Source organism: Mus caroli, unplaced genomic scaffold (assembly GCF_978045245.1).
Source record: "Mus caroli unplaced genomic scaffold, Mus_caroli_1 scaffold_6, whole genome shotgun sequence".
NCBI lineage: Eukaryota > Metazoa > Chordata > Mammalia > Rodentia > Muridae > Mus > Mus caroli.
The window spans coordinates 124138691-124159659 of NW_028227261.1; the positions used below are offsets into that span (position 1 = coordinate 124138691).

Here is a 20969-nt window from a genome sequence, read left to right on the forward strand (position 1 = left end):
AGAGAGAGAGAGAGAGAGAGAGAGAGAGAGAGAGAGAGAGAGAGAGAGAGAGAGAGAGAGAGAGAGAGAGAACACTAAACTTTTGGCATTGATTTAAAATGATATGTCAATAATCATCTATCATTTTTTTATAATATGATATTCTGGTGACAAGTGTCAGATAGATGGACAGGTGGATAGATAGATAGATAGATAGATAGATAGATAGATAGATAGATAGAGGATTAGGGGTATCATTTACCAGTCACAGTTCACCATTGAGAGAGTTAAGACATGGAAGAAGGAATTTGAGGCATCAATCATGGAGGAACATTACTTGCTGACTCACTCAAAAGCTCATGCTTAGTTGGCTTCCTTATAGCCATAAACCACTTGGTCAGAGAAAAGTTAAACACAGTTATCCCAATTTCTGTCTACTGAAACTATGTTGAAGCTGTCAAAGTCCTTTACCTTTATATAGTTAATCCAGATATTGTTCTTCTAGTGATCCAGGAAATTAGTCATCTGTCAATAGAATTGTACTGAACCAGCAAAGCATTGTGAAACAGGCTCTTGTGCTCTCAAGTCTTTCAAGAATATTTGGGCACTGAATGGAATATTCGGGCAAGCTTTTAATATATCGATGTCTGAAATCTGCCCTTTTTTGAGAATTGATAGTCTTATGGCATCTGTGGCTTTTCTGGGACATTTTTTCCCTTTTACTGGGACATTTTCCTATAAGCTTCCATCTTCCTCTGTTTAAAAAAAAAAAAAAAAAAAAAAACCTATGTTCCTAAGTAAATATTTCTGTAATATGCATTCTTTTCCTAAGTATTTTCTACTTGTTAAATATGTAAAATATTTCCTTTTTATACATATGTGTATTCACGAGATGCTCTTGGTTAATTATAATTGAGCTATCATGAATAGGGAAAGTTTGAATGAATAATATATGTTTGAACTTTATCTGTCTTTGAAAATATTTAAGGTATCTGAGATCCCTTTCTTTTCTGCTTTTATCAGGACATAATGTTGTCTAGTATATGAATTTTTTATATATCATTAGGACTCCTTGAAAGTTACTTTTTGTTAGTTCCCTCAATAAGTTAGAGATCAGAAGAAAGGAAGAAAGTTACAAAACATGATCATGATGTTCCTATATTTTCATTGAATAATTAAAACTATTGCTGATTCTTTTGAATGTTACTAACCATCAAGAATAGTAGTAATCTATCATATTTTACATAGATAACCTTCTTTAACTGAATCTTGAGTCTTTTGACTTTCAGAAATTATTTCTTCTCTTATGATATTATTCAATTCTACTTAACAGACAAATATTCTCTAATTATCTTTACGATTGTTTGGTGTCTCTCTAACCATTTAATTGTCTTGTAAAAATTTATAAACAAATTTAAATCACTTTAATCTACTTATTATTTCTAATCTAAATACATTGGATAAATAGAGATGATTATATGTGATTCCAATCTTTTCTAGCTAGTTGAGATTTATTTTAAGCCTTGTAATGCAAGTCATGTGAAGAAATGCCTCTGTGTTCTTGAGAGAAAGATGCTTGCCAATTGTTGAGTAAGAGGTTCTTTATTTGTTTATTATAGATTTATAATTAATTGTATTATTCGAATCTCATTTTCCTGCCTGGTATGTCAAATGAAAGAGAAATGTAGATGGATGCATTTAATCTTATAATTCTGCCCATTTTATTTGATGTATATTTGAGGCTCTGTTCTTATTTACACATCTATTAACTAGTGGTTACCAGAGCTTCCTGGAAATTGAAATTTTTGTGTGTATTTAGACATGTCTCATTCTGGAAGAAGCTCTCTCACAGCTAGGCCTCCTGAGGCCTCTGTGCCCCATCACTGTCCCCTTCTCATGAGAGTGGCTTCTCCTCGGCCATCTCTATCATGTGCCTCACATTCCGTTCTCTCATCTTTTCCTGCTAGTTCTGTCCCTCCCTCCACTACCCTAACCTTCTTTCCCTCTCACTTCCCACTCCAGCATCTGCTGTCTGGCTCCTCTGGACGCTTGTGGACTACAGCATATTTGCTAACCACTGAAATTCTAGTAGCTTTGGGGCTCACCATAGTGGCCATAAATATCTTCTGCTACCCTGACCAGCAGGACACATGAATGTGAACATAGATGTATATGTAGAAACAAACATATATTAACTAGAAACTGCTCTGATCTTAACAATTTTACGTTCACTTCATTTCAAAGGACTCTTCACATTACTTTATTAAAGTATATATTATTTTCCTTTTTTAAGAGAAAAACAAAAGAATAGTAATTGAAACTCAAATACCTGCCATCAAGTGCAGTGCATTTCTGGTAATATTCAGGTAAATAATTGGCTTTCTAGAGTCATATAAATTTCCTAGTGCTACTATGCATAGTAAAGGATATAAATTGGATGGCTTACAAAAATGTAGCTCTATTTTTCTGGAATTCTGAAGTCAAGAAATCTCAAATTAAGATATTTGAAGGGCATGTCCACTGCCTTTAGGGAAATCTATGTCTTGGATGTCTCAGCTTCTGGGAAAATGACACATCTATTGTCTTTTGACATGCATTTCCAGTCAGTATCTTCATTTGACATTCTTTTCTAGTAATTTCAAATCATCTTCTCATATTTAAAACATTCAGATTCAATTAAAGAGTTCAATATTCCACTACCAAATTCATCTTTAATAATTTCATCTTCTAGGATCTTTTTCCAAATGAGATTCAGAATATTTGTAACAATGGGCTACTTTTTATTATACTCAAGAAATGTCATTGGTCCAGAGAAGTGTACAGTCACTTCTCTGGTTACAGAAGATTTTTATGTTAGGCTTATTTGTATTGTGTTTGGCATATACTGGACTGGTCTTTATTGCTTGTGAACAAATGATGCTGTCAAAGGCATTCTTAGTGAAACATAAGGGTGAATATTACAACTCATAGTCAAATGGATTCTTAGGTTTCCTGCTAAAATATTGCACTGACTAAGATAAGTATTAATTGGAAAGTAAGAATATATATGCCTATATGTAAACATATGTATTTTTCCTATAATTAAATTTATTTGTTCTGTTTTATTATCCTCCAGGCATAGAATCTTGTGTAATTCTAGCTGACTGTGAATAGGTAGAGGAATATTTCTACTATAAGAATAAATACTAGTAAACTACCCATGTAAGCATTCTGAACTACAGCATGCTATTCTCTTAAAGAACAAGCTTTACCTAAGTTCACTCATAGGAAAACCTTATCATTATAGTATTCATTGTAGGCTATGTTTTCAAGTCCACAATACAAGATCCAATTACATCTACTCTTTATTTTCACTTTTCAGACAGGCAATAAATTTCTATTCATTCATTTAAGGATATTTACAAGTTGACATACAACTTTAGATGGGGATATTCAAAACTGTTACAGTGATTTATTCATGGTCAACAGGAGCGTACTCAAACTTTATACATTCTCTGCAAGTGAACAAAGCTGAAGAAGATCTCTCAAATTTAGGAACTTGCTTTTGAATGAGGTAAGTTGAATCTTCTTTATTAGCAAATCATTATGCTCACTAAAATGAAATATTTCATGCTTCTCTTTTCTTCTTATTTTTGAGTTTGTATATTGATTGCAATACTTCCCTTGCTTTTCCCTTTCTAAAGCCTCCAATATACCACTCTGCATTCTCATTCAAATCTATGGCCTCATTTTAAATTAATTTTTACAGTATGCATATATTTTTGTGCATGAATATGCATAAATACTCCTATACATAACCAGATGAGTGCAAATCGTTTTTATTTCCTTGCGTTCAGTGCTGACCATTTGGCTTTGGGCAACCAACTGGTTTGCTTTTCACTGGGGAGGGCCATTTTTCTTGTCCCTGCTTTACTTAATTACATATAGTTCTTTGTTGAAAGTAAAGGCCTTGTTGAATTTTTCTCATGTAATTTAGAATGTTTATTTTTGTCATCCTTGTTCAGCTCACACTTGGGGAGCCATGGTAGTGAGAGTTTGTAGATACTGCTTGCAATGTTTTTAAGAGACAAGTTAAAGCAAACTTATTGGTCATCTGGCCCTTACCTAATATTCTGATCCCTTCTGTGATGTTCTTTCTCCTATCCTAAGATTTTGAAGTGTTTGGTAGATGAGTCTGTTGAGACTGTAATCCATAATTCTGCAGTTTTCTTCCTTTGATGTTGTAGTTCTAATGATCTTTGCTCATGTTGGCTGATGACATTCCCTGCATGTGTTGAAGATTATATAATAAAAATCTAAATACAAGTCTTTTTGTGTTTTTAAATGGTAAACAATTCATCTTCTAAATTATAAATAATATTCAAAAACTTAAAATGACAAACTTTCTTTAGTGTTGAAAGTAAACTACAACTTGTATATTTTCTATAGTTTCCAGTGAAATATTTCACCAATATTTTAGCAGTAATAAACACTGAGGTGAACACTAATTTGGATTTATTTGTGACTTATTTTGATATTTTAAAAATGTCTATATTTTTATACTTGCCATTCAAGTGTTTAATTACTAAATATGCTATTTCTTATTTTTATTGGTGTTCAATTTGTTGCATAATACAACCATTTTCTTCGTTATTTAAAATGGATTGCTACTGTAAAAAATTTAAATAAACTTTCTTACATAAATTATTTTCTTTTACACTAATCTTACATATGAGACTATTTTCAGAATAGAATTAAAATAAATCATAATTTGATAAAAGTATTGCTAAATTATCATACTGTAATTGTGATTTGCAACTATCAAAAGGCTTGTTAAACAGTTACTTTTTCTCCCTTTCTGTTATCAGTTTTGGTGGCTTCCATATTCATTAGAAGACTGTCAGCATTGTGTTGCTGCTGGTGGGGTTAAGGCTAAATAGCAACCTTTTTGCTTCCTCTCATTACTCATTATATTTTTCCTATAAACGTATAAGTTGTGAGAATAGCATCTAGAAGCGGAAATTCCTTACAGCTAGAAAGTATTCTCCATAAGTCATTAAATATTTTCAGAGTTTTACCCATTTTTCTATGGTAAAGCTAAGCAAGTTGTTAATTATTTAAGTGTTATGAGTGATGGGATAACCAGAGCAGCAAAACCTGGGCTCTGAATTATTTTTTAAAGGGATGATGTTGCATTTTATTTTTATTTCTTCCCCTTCCTTTCTCATTTTGATGTTTTAATTACTTGTCAGTTTGCCTTATCCTAACATGATCATGAACTTCCTGAATGCAGAATATGATAAGGATCAAAGAATAAAAGACCATAGAGCAGAAATGCAGGTTTTACAAATGATCACGATCAACACCCCCACCACCATTATCAACATTATCATCATCATCTCTCTCATCTGCAGACATCAAACTCAGAAGCTCTTGTTGATGCCAAGAAGCACTTGATGACTGGAGTCTGGTATAGCTGTCCCTTGAGAGGCTGTGCCAGAGCCTGACCAATACAGATGCAGATGTATGCCACCAACCATCGAACCTCACATGGGACCCCAATGAAGGAGTTACAGGGAGTACTGAAGAAGCTGAAGGGGTTAACAACAAGGAAGAACAACAATATCACCCAAACAGACCCCCCCAACCACCCAGGGGCTAAACTACAACCAAAGAGAACCATGGCTCCAGCAGTGTATGTAGCAGAGAGTGGCCTTATCCGAGATCAATCAGAGAAAAAGCCCTTGACCCAGTGGAGACTTGATGCTCCAGTGTTGGGGATGCTAAGGCACTTAGTCTGCAGAAGTGGGAAGCAGGTGGGGGGCCACCCTCATATAGACAGGGAGGAAGGGAAGGGAATAGTGTGCTTTTGGAGGCAAAATTGGAAGGGGGATAACATTTGAAATGTAAATGAATAAAATAACAAATAAAATAAAATAAAATAAAAATAATATAAATACAGTAAAATTTAAATTTTCAATGCATCTTTATTAGAGTGTTTTATATGCATAATGTATATTAGTGTTTCACTAGTATAAATAAATATTGCAGGCATAAGATCATTTGCTTCCAATGAGAAAAGTACCAGCATTCACCCAATGAAATGTAGAGCTCCTATAAGGTAAAAAGACCAAATTAATAACGAGGGATTATAATGGTCACCGTATGTGATATGTGTTATAAGAAAAATTCTATGTACTACATCTTCATATGTGCAAACTACACAGAAATGAACAATATATTTTACTTAGAAAACTGAATTTCTTGAAAAGCATTTGAACTTATGTTGTTGGAGACTCATGAAGACTAATCAGAAGAAACCTGAATCCTAGAGTATAGATAACAAGAAAGAAAACTATTTCACTTTTCAAATGCTTATTTTCACATTCTTTTTCTCCTCTTCCAGTTATAATGTTTAGAAAACCAAAATGCTCATCTCTAATTTCTTTTTTACTCTCATATCGGTGATTTGCATTGTCAGTACATATCATTGAATTTTCAAGGTAGCTATACTTAGCTCTTTCACTGCTAACAATGTATAGATCATCAATTGTGTAGTACTGAGCAGTGCAGGTTAATGAAAGAAAAGGTGGACAAGTGTTTAACTTTCAAGTGTCCTTTGCTTTCAGTATTCACATGGTCGAAGTAAAACTTTGATTTTACAGTTAGGCAACTAGCATGGTGCTACCTAAAGCATTGTCCTAGGTAGGCAAGGTTATTTGCTTGTCAGGCCAACTCTTTATATTCTATGTGATTTGAAAATATTATTAGATAGATTCATACATTTTTATTATATCTTGGGTATAAATTATTAAATTTTTATTCAAAATGTTTATATTCACTGAGTAAGTAAATATGTCAGGTAGTTCATTTAAGGAATATATTGGAAGAATGTTAAGATCAGAGTTAACTGAAAATGCTAATGTTAATATGTACATATGTTTGTACATATATGCCTGTATTGTGGGGTTAAATTTGACCTGTTAAATATATACTTACATTTATGTGTCAGATACTGTATTTTAGCTTCAAGAAAAATTTGTAACGCTGAATGGATTCTTTGTTCTGAATTAAAAATTCTTGTTATGGAGACGGAGGCAGGTCTCAGAAAGTTCAGGGACCTGTTGATTGTGCAGATGACCAGAGCACATGTCTGGCGGCTCATGATTGTGTGTCTAAGGATATCAGGCATCATTTTATACCTCTTTCAGCACTTAAACTCACAATCACACTTGCACACACGTGGACACATATATTTACAATTTAAAAAAAATTAAATAAAGCAAATATTTAAGAAATACTTTTTCTCTTCCGGCCGGACCAGCACTGGGGTAGCTAGAGCCCAGGGTCAGCTGACACCCTCCAGCTACCCACGACCCCTGCCACAGGATTTTGAGACTTCTGGTGAGTGGAACACAGCTTCTGCTCCAGTCCAACCACGCGGGACCTGAGACTGCTTTGCTTGGGGAGGCAGAAATCCGGCCTGAGTAGGGCCACAGGCCTCTTCCGGCCGCACCAGCACCAGAGTAGCTAGAGCGCAGGGTCGGCTGACACCCACCAGCTACCCACGACCCCCGCCACAGGATTTTGAGACTTTGAGTGAGTGGAACACAGAGTCTGCTCCAATCTTTAAACAGTGACAACAATAACAACTAACCCCAGAGATTACCAGATGGTGAAAGGTAAACGTAATAATCTTACTAACAGAAACTAACAGAAACCAAGACCACTCACCATCATCACTCACCAGGGCACCCTAACACACTGGAAAAGCTAGACACGAATCTAAAAGCATATCTCATGATGATGGTAGAGGACATCAAGAAGGACTTTAATAACTCACATAAAGAATTACAGGAGAACATGGCTAAAGAGTTACAAGTCCTTAAAGAAAAACAGGATAACACAATCAAACAGGTAGAAGTCCTTAAAGAAAACCAGGATAACACAATCAAACAGGTAGAAGTCCTTAAAGAAAAACAGGATAACACAATCAAACAGGTAGAAGTCCTTAAAGAAAAACAGGAAAACACATCCAAACAGATGATGGAAATGAACAAAACCATACTAGACCTAAAAAGGGAAGTAGACACAATAAAGAAAACCCAAAATGAGGCAACACTGGAGATAGAAACCCTAGGAAAGAAATCTGGAACCATAGATACGAGCATCAGCAACAGAATACAAGAGATGGAAGAGAGAATCTCAGGTGCAGAAGATTCCATAGAGAACATCTGCACAACAATCAAGGAAAATGTAAAACGCAAAAAGATCCTAACTCAAAACATCCAAGAAATACAGGACACAATGAGAAGACCAAACCAATGGATAATAGGAGTGGATGAGAATGAAGATTTTCAACTCAAAGAACCAGCAAACATCTTCAACAAAATTATAGAAGAAAACTTCCCAAACCTAAAGAAAGAGATGCCCATGAACATACAAGAAGCCTACAGAACTCCAAATAGATTGGACCAGAAAAGAAATACCTCCCGACACATAATAATCAGAACAACAAATGCTCTAAATAAAGATAGAATACTAAAAGCAGTAAGAGAAAAAGGCCAAGTAACATATGAAGGCAAGCCTATCAGAATTACACCAGATTTTTCACCAGAGATTATGAAAGCCAGAAGATCCTGGACAGATGTTGTACAGACACTAAAAGAACACAAATTCCAGCCCAGGCTACTATACCCAGCCAAACTCTCAATTAACATAAATGGAGAAACCAAAGTATTCCACGACAAAACCAAATTCACACATTATCTCTCCAGGAATCCAGCCCTTCAAAGGATAATAACAGGAAAAAACCAATACAAGGACAGGAACCACACCATAGAAACAACAAGAAGGTAATCCCTCAACAAACCTAAAAGAAGACAGCCATAAGAACAGAGTGCCAACTTTAAAAACAAAAATAACAGGAAACAACAATTACTTTTCCTTAATATCTCTTAATATCAATGGACTCAACTCCCCGATAAAAAGACATAGACTAACAAACTGGCTACACAAACAAGACCCAACATTTTGCTGCTTACAGGAAACTCATCTCAGAGAAAAAGATAGACACTACCTCAGAATGAAAGGCTGGAAAACAATTTTCCAAGCAAATGGTATGAAGAAACAAGCTGGAGTAGCCATTCTAATATCTGATAAGATTGACTTCCAACCCAAAGTCATTAAAAAAGACAGGGAGGGACACTTCATACTCATCAAAGGTAAAATCCTCCAAGAGGAACTATCAATCCTGAATATCTATGCTCCAAATACAAAGGCAGCCACATTCATTAAAGAAACTTTAGTAAATTTCAAAGCACACATTGCACCTCATACAATAATAGTGGGAGACTTCAACACACCACATTCACCAATGGACAGATCATGGAAACAGAAACTAAACAGTGACACAGTGAAACTAACAGAAGTTATGAATCAAATGGATCTGACAGATATCTACAGAACATTCTATCCTAAAACAAAAGGATATACCTTCTTCTCAGAACCTCATGGTACCTTCTCCAAAATTGACCACATAATTGGTCACAAAACAGGTCTCAACAGATACAAAAATATTGAAATTGTCCCATGCATCCTATCAGATCACCATGGACTAAGGCTGATCTTCAATAACAAAATAAATAATGGAAAGCCAACATTCACGTGGAAACTGAACAACACTCTTCTCAATGATACCTTGGTCAAGGAAAGAATAAAGAAAGAAATTAAGGACTTTTTAGAGTTCAATGAAAATGAAGCCACAACATACCCAAACTTATGGGACACAATGAAAGCATTTCTAAGAGGAAAACTCATAGCTCTGAGTGCCTCCAAAAAGAAACTAGAGAGAGCACACATTAGCAACTTGACAACACACCTAAAAGCACTAGAACAAAAGGAAGCAAACTCACCCAAGAGGAGTAGATGGCAGGAAATAATCAAACTCAGGGGCGAAATCAACCAAGTGGAAACAAGAAGAACTATTCAAAGAATCAACCAATCAAGGAGCTGGTTCTTTGAGAAAATCAACAAGATAGATAAACCCTTAGCCAGACTCACTAGAGGGCACAGGGAAAGCATCCTAATTAACAAAATCAGAAATGAAAAAGGAGACATAACAACAGATCCTGAAGACATCCAAAACACCATCAGATCCTTGTACCAAAGGCTATACTCAACAAAACTGGAGAACCTGGATGAAATGGAGAAGTTCCTAGACAGATACCAGGTACCAAAGTTGAATCAAGATCAGGTTAATGATCTAAACAGCCCTATATCCCCCAAAGAAATAGAAGCAGTCATTAATAGTCTCCCAACTAAAAAAAGCCCAGGACCAGATGGGTTTAGTGCAGAGTTCTATCAGACCTTCAAAGAAGATCTAATCCCAGTTCTTCATAAACTATTCCACAAAATAGAAACAGAAGGTACTCTACCCAACTCATTCTATGAAGCCACAATTACTCTGATACCTAAACCACAAAAAGACCCAACAAAGATAGAAAACTTCAGACCAATATCCCTTATGAATATTGATGCAAAAATCCTCAATAAAGTTCTTGCTAACCGAATCCAAGAACACATCAAAAGAATCATCCATCCTGACCAAGTAGGTTTCATCCCAGGGATGCAGGGATGGTTCAATATACGGAAATCCTTCAACGTAATCCAGTATATAAACAAACTCAAAGACAAAACCACATGGTCATCTCGTTAGATGCGGAAAAAGCACTTGACAATATCCAACACCCATTCATGATAAAAGTCTTGGAGAGATCAGGAATTCAAGGCCCATACCTAAACATGATAAAAGCAATCTACAGCAAACCAGTAGCCAACATCAAAGTAAATGGTGAGAAGCTTGAAGCAATCCCTCTAAAATCAGGGACTAGACAAGTCTGTCCACTTTCTCCATACCTATTCAACATTGTACTTGAAGTCCTAGCCAGAGCAATTCCACAACAAAAGGAGATCAAAGGGATACAAATTGGAAAAGATGAAGTCAAAATATCACTTTTTGCAGATGATATGATAGTATATATAAGTGACCCTAAAAATTCCACCAGAGAACTCCTAAACCTGATAAACAGCTTCGGTGAATTAGCTGGATATAAAATTAACTCAAACAAATCAATGGCCTTTCTCTACACAAAGAATAAACAGGCTGAGAAAGAAATTAGGGAAACAGCACCCTTCTCAATAGTCACAAATAATATAAAATATCTTTGTGTGACTCTAACTAAGGAAGTGAAAGATCTGTATAATAAAAACTTCAAGTCTCTGAAGAAAGAAATTATAGAAGATCTCAGAAGATGGAAAGATCTCCCATGCTCATGGATTGGCAGGATCAACATTGTAAAAATGGCTATCTTGCCAAAAGCAATCTACAGATTCAATGCAATCCCCATCAAAATTCCAACTCAATTCTTCAACGAATTAGAAAGTGCAATCTGCACTGCAATCTGCAAATTCATCTGGAATAACAAAAAACCTAGGATAGCAAAAACTCTTCTCAAGGATAAAAGAACCTCTGGTGGAATCACCATGCTGGACCTAAAGCTTTACTACAGAGCAATTGTGATAAAAACTGCGTGGTACTGGTATAGTGACAGACAGACAAATAGACCAATGGAATAGAATTGTAGACCCAGAAATGAACCCACACACCTACGGTCACTTGATCCTCGACAAGGGAGCTAAAAACATCCAGTGGAAGAAAGACAGCATTTTCAACAAATGGTGCTGGCACAACTGGTTGTTAACATGTAGAAGAATGCGAATCGATCCATTCCTATCTCCTGTATTAAGGTCAAGTCTAAGTGGATCAAGGAACTTCAAATAAAACCAGAGACACTGAAACTTATAGAGGAGAAAGTGGGGAAAAGCCTTGAAGATAAGGGCACAGGGCAAAAATTCTTGAATAGAACAGCAATGGCTTGTGCTGTAAGATCGAGAATTAACAAGTGGGACCTCATGAAACTGCAAAGCTTCTGCAAGGCTAAAGACACCATCAATAAGACAAAAAAAACCACTAACAGATTGGGAAAGTATCTTTACCTATCCTAAATCAGATAAGGGACTAATATCCAATATATATAAAGAACTCAAGAAGGTGGACTCCAGAAAGTCAAATAACCCCATTAAAAAATGGGGCTCAGAACTGAACAAAGAATTCTCACCTGAAGAATACCGAATGGCAGAGAAGCACCTGAAAAAATGTTCAACATCCTTAATCATCAGGGAAATGCAAATCAAAACAACCCTGAGATTCCACCTCACACCAGTCAGAATGGCTAAGATCAAAAATTCAGGTGATAGCAGATGCTGCAGAGGATGTGGAGAAAGAGGAACACTCCTCCATTGTTGGTGGGATTGCAAGCTTGTACAACCACTCTGGAAATCAGTCTGGTGGTTCCTCAGAAAATTGGACATAGTACTACTGGAGGATCCAGCAATACCTCTCCTGGGCATATATCCAGAAGATGTCCCAACCAGTAAGAAAGACACATGCTCCAATATGTTCATTGCAGCCCTATTTATAATAGCCAGAAGCTGGAAAGAACCCAGATGTCCCTCAATAGAGGAATGGATACAGAAATTATGGTACATTTACACAATGAAGTACTACTCAGCTATTAAAAAGAATGAATTTATGAAATTCCTAGCCAAATGGATGGACCTGGAGGGCATCATCTTGAGTGAGGTAACACAATCACAAAGGAACTCACACAATATGTATTCACTGATAAGTGGATATTAGCCCAAAACTTAGGATACCCAAGATATAAGATACAATTTGCTAAACGCATGAAACTCAAGAAGAATGAAGACCAAAATGTGGACACTGTGCCCCTTCTTAGAATTGGGAACAAAACACCCATAGAAGGAGTTACAGAGACAAAGTTTGGCGCTGTGATGAAAGGATGGACCATTTAGAGACTGCCGTATCCAGGGATCCATCCCATAATCAGCTTCTAAATGGGGACACCATTGCATACACTAGCAAGATTTTTCTGAAAGGACCCAAATATAGCTGTCTCTTGTGAGACTATGCAGGGGCCTAGCAAACACAGGAGTGGATGCTCACAGTCAGCTACTGGATGTATCACAGGGCTCCCAATGGAGGAGCTAAAGGGATCTGCAACCCTATAGTTGGAACAACATGATGAACTAACCAGTACCCCGGAGCTCTTGTCTCTAGCTGCATATGTATTGAAAGATGGCCTAGTCGGCCATCAATGGAAAGAGAGGCCCATTGGATTTGCAAACTTGATATGCCCCAATATATGGGAATGCCAGTGCCAAAAGAATGGGAATGGGTGGGTAGGGAAGTGGGGGGCGATATGGGGGACTTTTGGGATAGCATTGGAAATGTAATTGAGGAAAATATGTAATAAAAATATTAAAAATTAAAAAAAAAAGAAATACTTTTTATGTTCACTAAAGAAAACAATTTGGGATACTTGTTCACTCAATTCTCTTGGTTTTGGTGAAAAGTAGATTTTGGGTAATATATGAACCATACACACGTATAATTCTTTGATGTTTTCATAAATGTCTATATTTTAGTTTTTATGTTATTATTTTCTTTTATTCACTTAAAATGCGTTTGTTAATTTTTGTGTGAGAGTGTGTATGTCAGAGTATATGTGTGTGAGTGTGTATGTCAGAGTATATGTGTGTGAGTGTCTGTGTGTGAGAGAAAGAGACAGAGAGAGACAGAAAGAGTGAGAAGAGGGATAGAGGGAAGGGACGGGGAGGTAGGTAGAGAGAGAGGGAGAGAGGGAGAGGGAAGAGAGGGGAGAGAGGGGAGAGAGGGAGAGAGGGAGAGAAGGGGGGATGTCAGGACTTTTAGGAATATTTCTCTCCTTCCAACATGTGGGCTCTAGAGATCTTTCTTAGGTCTTTATATTTGGTGGCCTGCAGCATTCCTTTCTGTGTCTTCTTCTCACAAATTTGAGGTGAGTATTTTTAGTGGAACTTTGCATGTCCTTCCCATTCAATTGCTTGTTCTGATATTTTTGTGTTAATGTAAGCTCAAATTCTCAGACGTCTAAATGTAACACATAGGAATAATGGAGTATACAGAAGTGTGTACAGCACATCAATTTTCATAAATGATCTAATTTTGCTTATAAAGTAAGTCTCCAGGTATTTTCATACCAGGTTAAAATGACTTGTTCAACCCAAATTTCAGTATAATTAATTCACATTGATAGATGCCTAATGACTGTGTAAAGCATATCACTGTGTCTACTGTACAATGATTCAGTAGACTTTACCATGGCTTATGGAGATAGAAAACACAAGGAGGAAATCTGTCTCCCTTCTCGTTATAAAGATTACCAATGATCCTTGTGAATAATTGATTTTTGCCTTATGGACACCATGAGTGCTGTAAATAATTTACAGCTCTCCTTTGGATTGTCTGCTGGTATGTTAAGTGCAAGCCTTCATCACAGCTCTAATACCACAGGATTTCACAATATTAATTTTTTTATGTTACTTATCCTGTTTCCGCACAGGTTTTTTGCCTTTTTTTCCTTTTCCAAAAACATTCTCAACTTTTCAACTAAATAGAATTTTTTGTGTGTATGTTCAGTTGTTTCAAATATTTCAAAAAATCTGGAATAACATATTAAAATAAATACTTTTTAAAATCAGAGATTAAAGAAATACTTAAGGGTGGGTTTAGATCCCTCAAATTATTAGTAGCCTAATTAAATGAAGTAATCTAGTGTCCTATTTTCTATTTGCTAACGATCCTGAATCCAGGTAGAGTTTTATCATTAGCATGCATAGTTTAATTATGATATTTCTCTGATAATATCTGAATTCAGTTAATAAACACTGTTTTACGCAGTTAAGTATACAGCATTTTTGTATTTAGTTCTGGTTAATTTAGTGTAATTCACAAAGAATTTGACACAGTTCCCTCACCAGTGTCCTCAGACACAGGTCAGTAATTCTTCTTGATGTAGATACATAGACATAAATAAGCTATTAATCACTTTTTGTAAGGGCTAATTAACCTCATCATATTTTCTACAAAATAGCTGAGTTGTTACCTGTCTTACCTTTTCATAACCTAAAATGCTTAATACTTTAATTATATTCTTTGATGAAATTTCAAAGAATACAGTAACCGTATAAGCAGCAGCAGCAGCAGCAGCAGCAGCAACAACAACAACAACCAAGACCTCAAATTCACAAGAAATAAAAAATGCCAAAAAAGGGTGGATCCTCGGCCAATGCAACTATATCTGAGAATTACTCTTCTCTTTTGCAGCTTCATTTTATTGTCTTTGTGATACATCCAGTTCTTAGATGAACTACTAAATTTTGCACATGATGAAAATGATGGAGATACTCCTTTTTGGTATTCTTTGTGCCTTCCCATACAATGAGTGACTGTACCATTGAATGAATATGGTCAATGGATAATATGTCAGAGGTGGATTCATACTTTCTTTGCAATCATCACATTAAGTAGTAGCAAGATGTTCTTTTAACAGTTTTCCAATTTAGTTTTTGTATGTTGCCTGGTTTCACATATTAAAATTATTTGGGGATGTAGCACTATACCTCTGGCTTGTTGAGGTAGAAAATAATCTTTTATGAGCAATTTATTGTGTGCAGTATTTGCTGTTACTAAGTTTCTTATAATTTTTAGTCCTCAACTATTATAATAAACAAGAGACAAGGGATGAGGTATCCTTAGTTTAAAATATGATATTTTTATTTATGAAAAAATGCAGTCTTCAGCTTGTACATTTGTCAGAGAATCTTAGCTTAAATATATAAACACTGTATTTAAAATAAATAGGAGGAAAATGGGATTGCACATGGTTTTTGTGCCTACTTGTGTACATAATATACTGGAGAAAATAGATTTGTTGTAAATAAATATTCCAATTTAATATAATGGAGAATTGTATACAAATTGGTATTTAAGTATGAACAAATTAAAGTTCAACTACTAAGTGCAACCATTAAATAAAAATAATAAAATACTTAATTGATATTTTTTAGATGTTTGAGAATGAAGAAGAGAAATACTAATGAATACAGTAAAAATAAATATTATTTAATATACTATAAGTATTTATGCAACAGACTTTTGAAATTAGCACATATTGTAGAAGTATTCATAATATATATGTTGTAATATATGTAAAATATGTAAATGGGGACATTTTATAAAGGGGAATAATTCATATTTCAGATATCATATGATAATTAATAAAATACCCAGTGTCAAGTATGAGCTCATATATATATTGGATTATTTGTCAGTAGGGTCTTACAGAGTTCCAAACTGTCTTAGTTAGGATTTTAATGCTGTGAACAGACACCATGACCAAGGCAACTCTAATAAGGACAACATTTAATTGAGGTTGGTTTACAGGTTCAGAGGTTCAGTCCATTATCATCCAGGCAGGCATGGTGCTGGCTGAGCTGAGAGTTCAACATCTTCATCTGAAGGCTGCTAGTAGAATACTTGCTTCCAGGAAGCTAGGAAGAGGTTCTTAAAGCCCACACCCACAGTAATACACCTACTCCAACAAGGCCTCACTTTCTAAAATTGCCACTCCCTGCACCAAGCATATACAAACCATCACACAAATATTATAAGTTGTTTTTATTGTTCCTCAGAATTTGACAGTAAGAACCTATTGCCAACAATACATGAAATGAGGAATATGAAAAAAAAAAAAAAAGCTGGTAATGCCTGTGAAGTTTCATCCATAGGCTGGATTCAAGGTACCTGAATGTAATGTATGCTTGCTAGAAGGGGAGAAACTTATCATTAGTTTTACTCTACTGTGAACCTTTAAGCTAAAGGGCTGCTAGCAAGATAAGCACTGGTATAATAGTGGCATGAAGGTTATCGGAGCAACTCAGCACTTTCTGGTTACATTCAAAGCCCACTTTACAAAATGAAATCTATTCCTAGAACTATTAAGTTAGCCAAAAACTTCTTGACTGGCTATGCCATCCACCCTTAAATGAGAACCTAGTAGTATTATTTTCACCCTATTAAATTGCCTGTAATGTTCTCTCTCTCTCTCTCTCTCTCTCTCTCTCTCTCTCTCTCTCAACTCTTTTCAGAGACTATTTATTTTGCAGTGGATATTGATTTACACAGACACCCACAGAAATGTTTGTGAGTACACAATAAACTATAGGGTGTTCATCTCTAAGTGTTACATGTGTTTCATATCTTTTCCCACAAGAACAGAGAACATCATAGAAGATTGCTGAAGTAACTGAAAGAACACATATGATTAAATGTAGCAAGATATGCAAGCCTGACAATACAGTTGCACACACCAACTCACATTGCCTGGGACTACATGTACATGCCTGGACTAAGACTAAATCAGCCAAAATCCATATGTGGATCTGGGATCATGAAATCCAATCATCTGGTGAGCTAATGACAATTGATGACTGATAGAAAACAGTAGATTTTGTTCAGAAAAGCAGGAGCCAAGAGGTCACCCATATTCAAGTATACAACATTGCAATAATGGACATACAGTAAGTATTTAAAAAGAGAGGGCAAGTTAGCATGAGCACATGGAGTTGGTAGAGAAAAACTGGAGGTCAAGAAGGGAGGAACTGGAGAGGAGGGACTGGAGGAAGGGTTTTGCTCTGAACCCATTGAATGTGTATATGACTATGAAAAAATATCATTTGAAGCTATGTCCTATAGTTCTTTGTTTCTCAAAAAAAAGACTTGCTCTTTCTTAAGCTGGGCAAAGGAGTTCCACAGTTTATCAGGTCTTGCAGCAAACTAAGAGATGGAACAAAGTCTACAAATGTCCAATATTCTATTTGTCATCATATATAGACAGGAATATATAGCCATAGACAATTAATAAAACTTTCATTTTCTTCCTCTGTTGGTTCTACATTATTGTTAATGACAGGGTTGCTCACTGACCAACTGATAGATTGAGTAAGTCTGCTTTTCCAGAAAGTCCCAGGGATGTTTCTGTCTCTAAACATCCAGAATTTGTATTATAAGTTCACAACTGTATTTACATTTTGCTGCTGGGAATCCAAACTCTGGTCCTTATAAAATAAGCACTTCACCCACTAAGAAATCTTTCAGGTCTTCATATTTTTATGATAATGTTTGAAATATGAACCACTGATAGATCTAGGGAAATCTTATCATATCTTAAGACTTCACCACAGAATATAGAAATTACTACATTATTATTATTAGATGAAATTAGGGTAAGAAACTCATGAAACTTGGAGTGATTTCTATTTAGCTCCTTGGAATTCTGAGTTTCAGATCCTTAATAGAGAAATCATTTTTACTGATTAGTTTTGGTAGATCTAAGAAGTTAGATTCTAAGGCAAATGGGTAAGCTTCTAGTTATTTCTGATTAAAAAGTATAATCAATCCTAGAAGTATTTTCTCTTCATTATGGAGCTGAACGGGACATGTTGATTTGCTCTGAAAACAATACCTGATTTCGAGCTATGAAATATTGGATGAAACATGAATGTCTACAGAAAATACATTTAGAAGTCGGTAGGAAGAAGACATAGAAGTAGTGTGAGAAGTGCTACCTGGCATATACTGAATGTTCTTTAGTTAGTTAATATATGACATAATAAAAGTCACATTTATCATCAAATGATATAGGTATGAAATTTATACAGTTTTTGACTTTGTAGTGATCAGTCAATACCAATTCATTAATAAATATAAGGCTGGTTTAAGTTATGCTAAATCTATATCTTTATATTCATAGAGCCTACATATTATTTGACATTCTCATACTTAACATTCAGAAATTAATACAGAACTCAAATTCATTACCATAGTGGCTCTCCATGAAGAAATTAATCGCTGACTAGAATTAGTAGATTCTTTTCTTACTAGTGAACTCTGATTGGTGAAATCTCAGTCCTGGTCCCACCAATGAAGTGACTTTGGACCTGGTTCAAACTTTTAGAATGTAAGTAGTCTGAAATTCACATCAACACAGCCATCTGCTTCAGCAAACAATATTCACATTGGCATCTGACAGACACTTGGTTGTGTCTCTTTCCATTTACCAGACATGAAAGCAATCGTATTATCTTAGTTTCTGAATTCCTAATTTTACTCAGAGACATCGTAAAATATCAGTGAAATAACATAGAATAATAGGGATGAAACATATTATAACTGTATGTCTAAGAGTCCTTTTGAAACTATAGTTAATCAAAATCATTAATTTTAAGTTCAGTTTTATTGAGCATCTTTGGGAATGCACAATTTTTTTTGAGTAAGTAGGGTTTCAGGTAAAATAAATACAAATTTCAAAAGTCCATTTTAACAACAGTAGTATTAACTTGGTTTATCCATATTTGCTCTGTAAAACACATTTTGCTGTTTTAAGTTTTACAGAAATGGAAAATCATGACAAACTGCGCTGTCATCCAGTGAAAAGGTTATTTTCTGATGTGCAGAAGAATTTTAGAACAAGAGAAGTATTTCTGCCCTCTTTGATAGAAAATGTAGAACTCGTGCTGGTTAATCTCTTTTTCTTAGTCCTAACTTGCTGTCGTTATCACAGAAGATCTTAAATCTTTTGTTTATAGTTTTCGAAGTTGGTCACCTCTCTGGAGTTTCTCTCTTTACAAAATTGTGATGTTACTTTTCTTGTGGCTTTATTGACTGGGCGTTGAGGAAGTTTATACATCCTCTCTTTCCTTTCTGACAACCATCGATCTGAGAAGCACAAGATGATGCAGTCCTCTGTTTCAACCTGATCGTTCACACAGGCAATTTCGGTAATCTCGGACTTCGGGCTCTCTGTACTATTGATTGTTTCCAAATGACTGCTGGGTAGGAGTTGCCATGTGGGTCAATGCAGAGCTATTTCCTAGACTTAATTTAGCAGTGTTGTCCCGAGTTCAGCAATTGAAAGGCATCCCTGGCTGTGCGAGGGGGTGCGGCTTATAAATGACTACTTTGATCTGCAAAGAAGAATAACTTTCTGAGAAAGTTGTTAGATAAAGTTCGCCATGTTGGATTGGAGACGAGTCAGAAAAGAAACTGGCTTATCGGTTTTCATGCTTACAAGTTCTTCTGTGCAACATATTTCCTCTAGCTTTTGCTGTTTTTACATTATCAGTTTTAAGTGCCAAGAACTTGGAATGGGGCAGATGAGCCATGTTAAGGTTCTCATATGCTGGCATGGCATAGACGTAACAACCCTTAATTGCTCTCCTTTAACTATATTAACTCTCATTTCCAAGTACTCTGCCAGTTGTTGGGTGCACTGCATTACACTGCCATGGGGCAGGTGACATTTTTTCTATTTGCTACATCTGTATAGAGAGCCCTCTGGTAAATGTGGGTGTCTAAGGTAGTGAAGAAGACCAGGTGTAGGACAATGACAAACAAGTTACTGATGGTGAAGTGTTGCTAAAATCACCTGGGAGAATGCTTCAAAACAGGGCCACAGTTTCCGATATCCAAATGAGCCTAATCTGACACATAGTTGCATTAATTGATTTATCTTTGAACATACAAGAGCTGATTATCTCACCAAAAGTCATTTGAAGTTATTACCGAACACAAAGGATTGTATTAACTTCACAAACTTTCTGTCTAAACACTTCTAATTAAGCTTGCATAGAGCTTAACTAAAGCAATAGGCTTTTTAAATTTCTCCTTTTGTGCTATAGCCTAGAGAAACCTTCATCTCTATTCTACAATTTTGTGCACCAAGGAAAAGATACTTAAATATATAAATGATCACTATAACCTCCCTCACATGGCTTTTTACCTTTTGTTAAGCTACAGCCACACTATAATTTTAAACATAAAATAAACACACCTTAGATATAGGAGATACTCAGAGGATATGTCTGCTTATTTACACAACTTTATTCAGATGAAACTTTGTCACACAAACAGTAGCCTATCTAGTACATCTCTAATATAGGTCTGGAATAGCATGCCTGTATTGCTAGCAGCCAGGGGTTTGTGACAA

The 20969-nt window shown here is 35.5% G+C and overlaps 1 pseudogene; it reads left to right on the forward strand.

Annotated features, from left to right (window-relative positions):
• The first annotated feature begins 5639 nt into the window (after positions 1-5639).
• LOC110292447 (heterogeneous nuclear ribonucleoprotein A1-like) overlaps positions 5640-20969 on the forward strand; it is a 182456-nt pseudogene continuing 167126 nt past the window's right edge.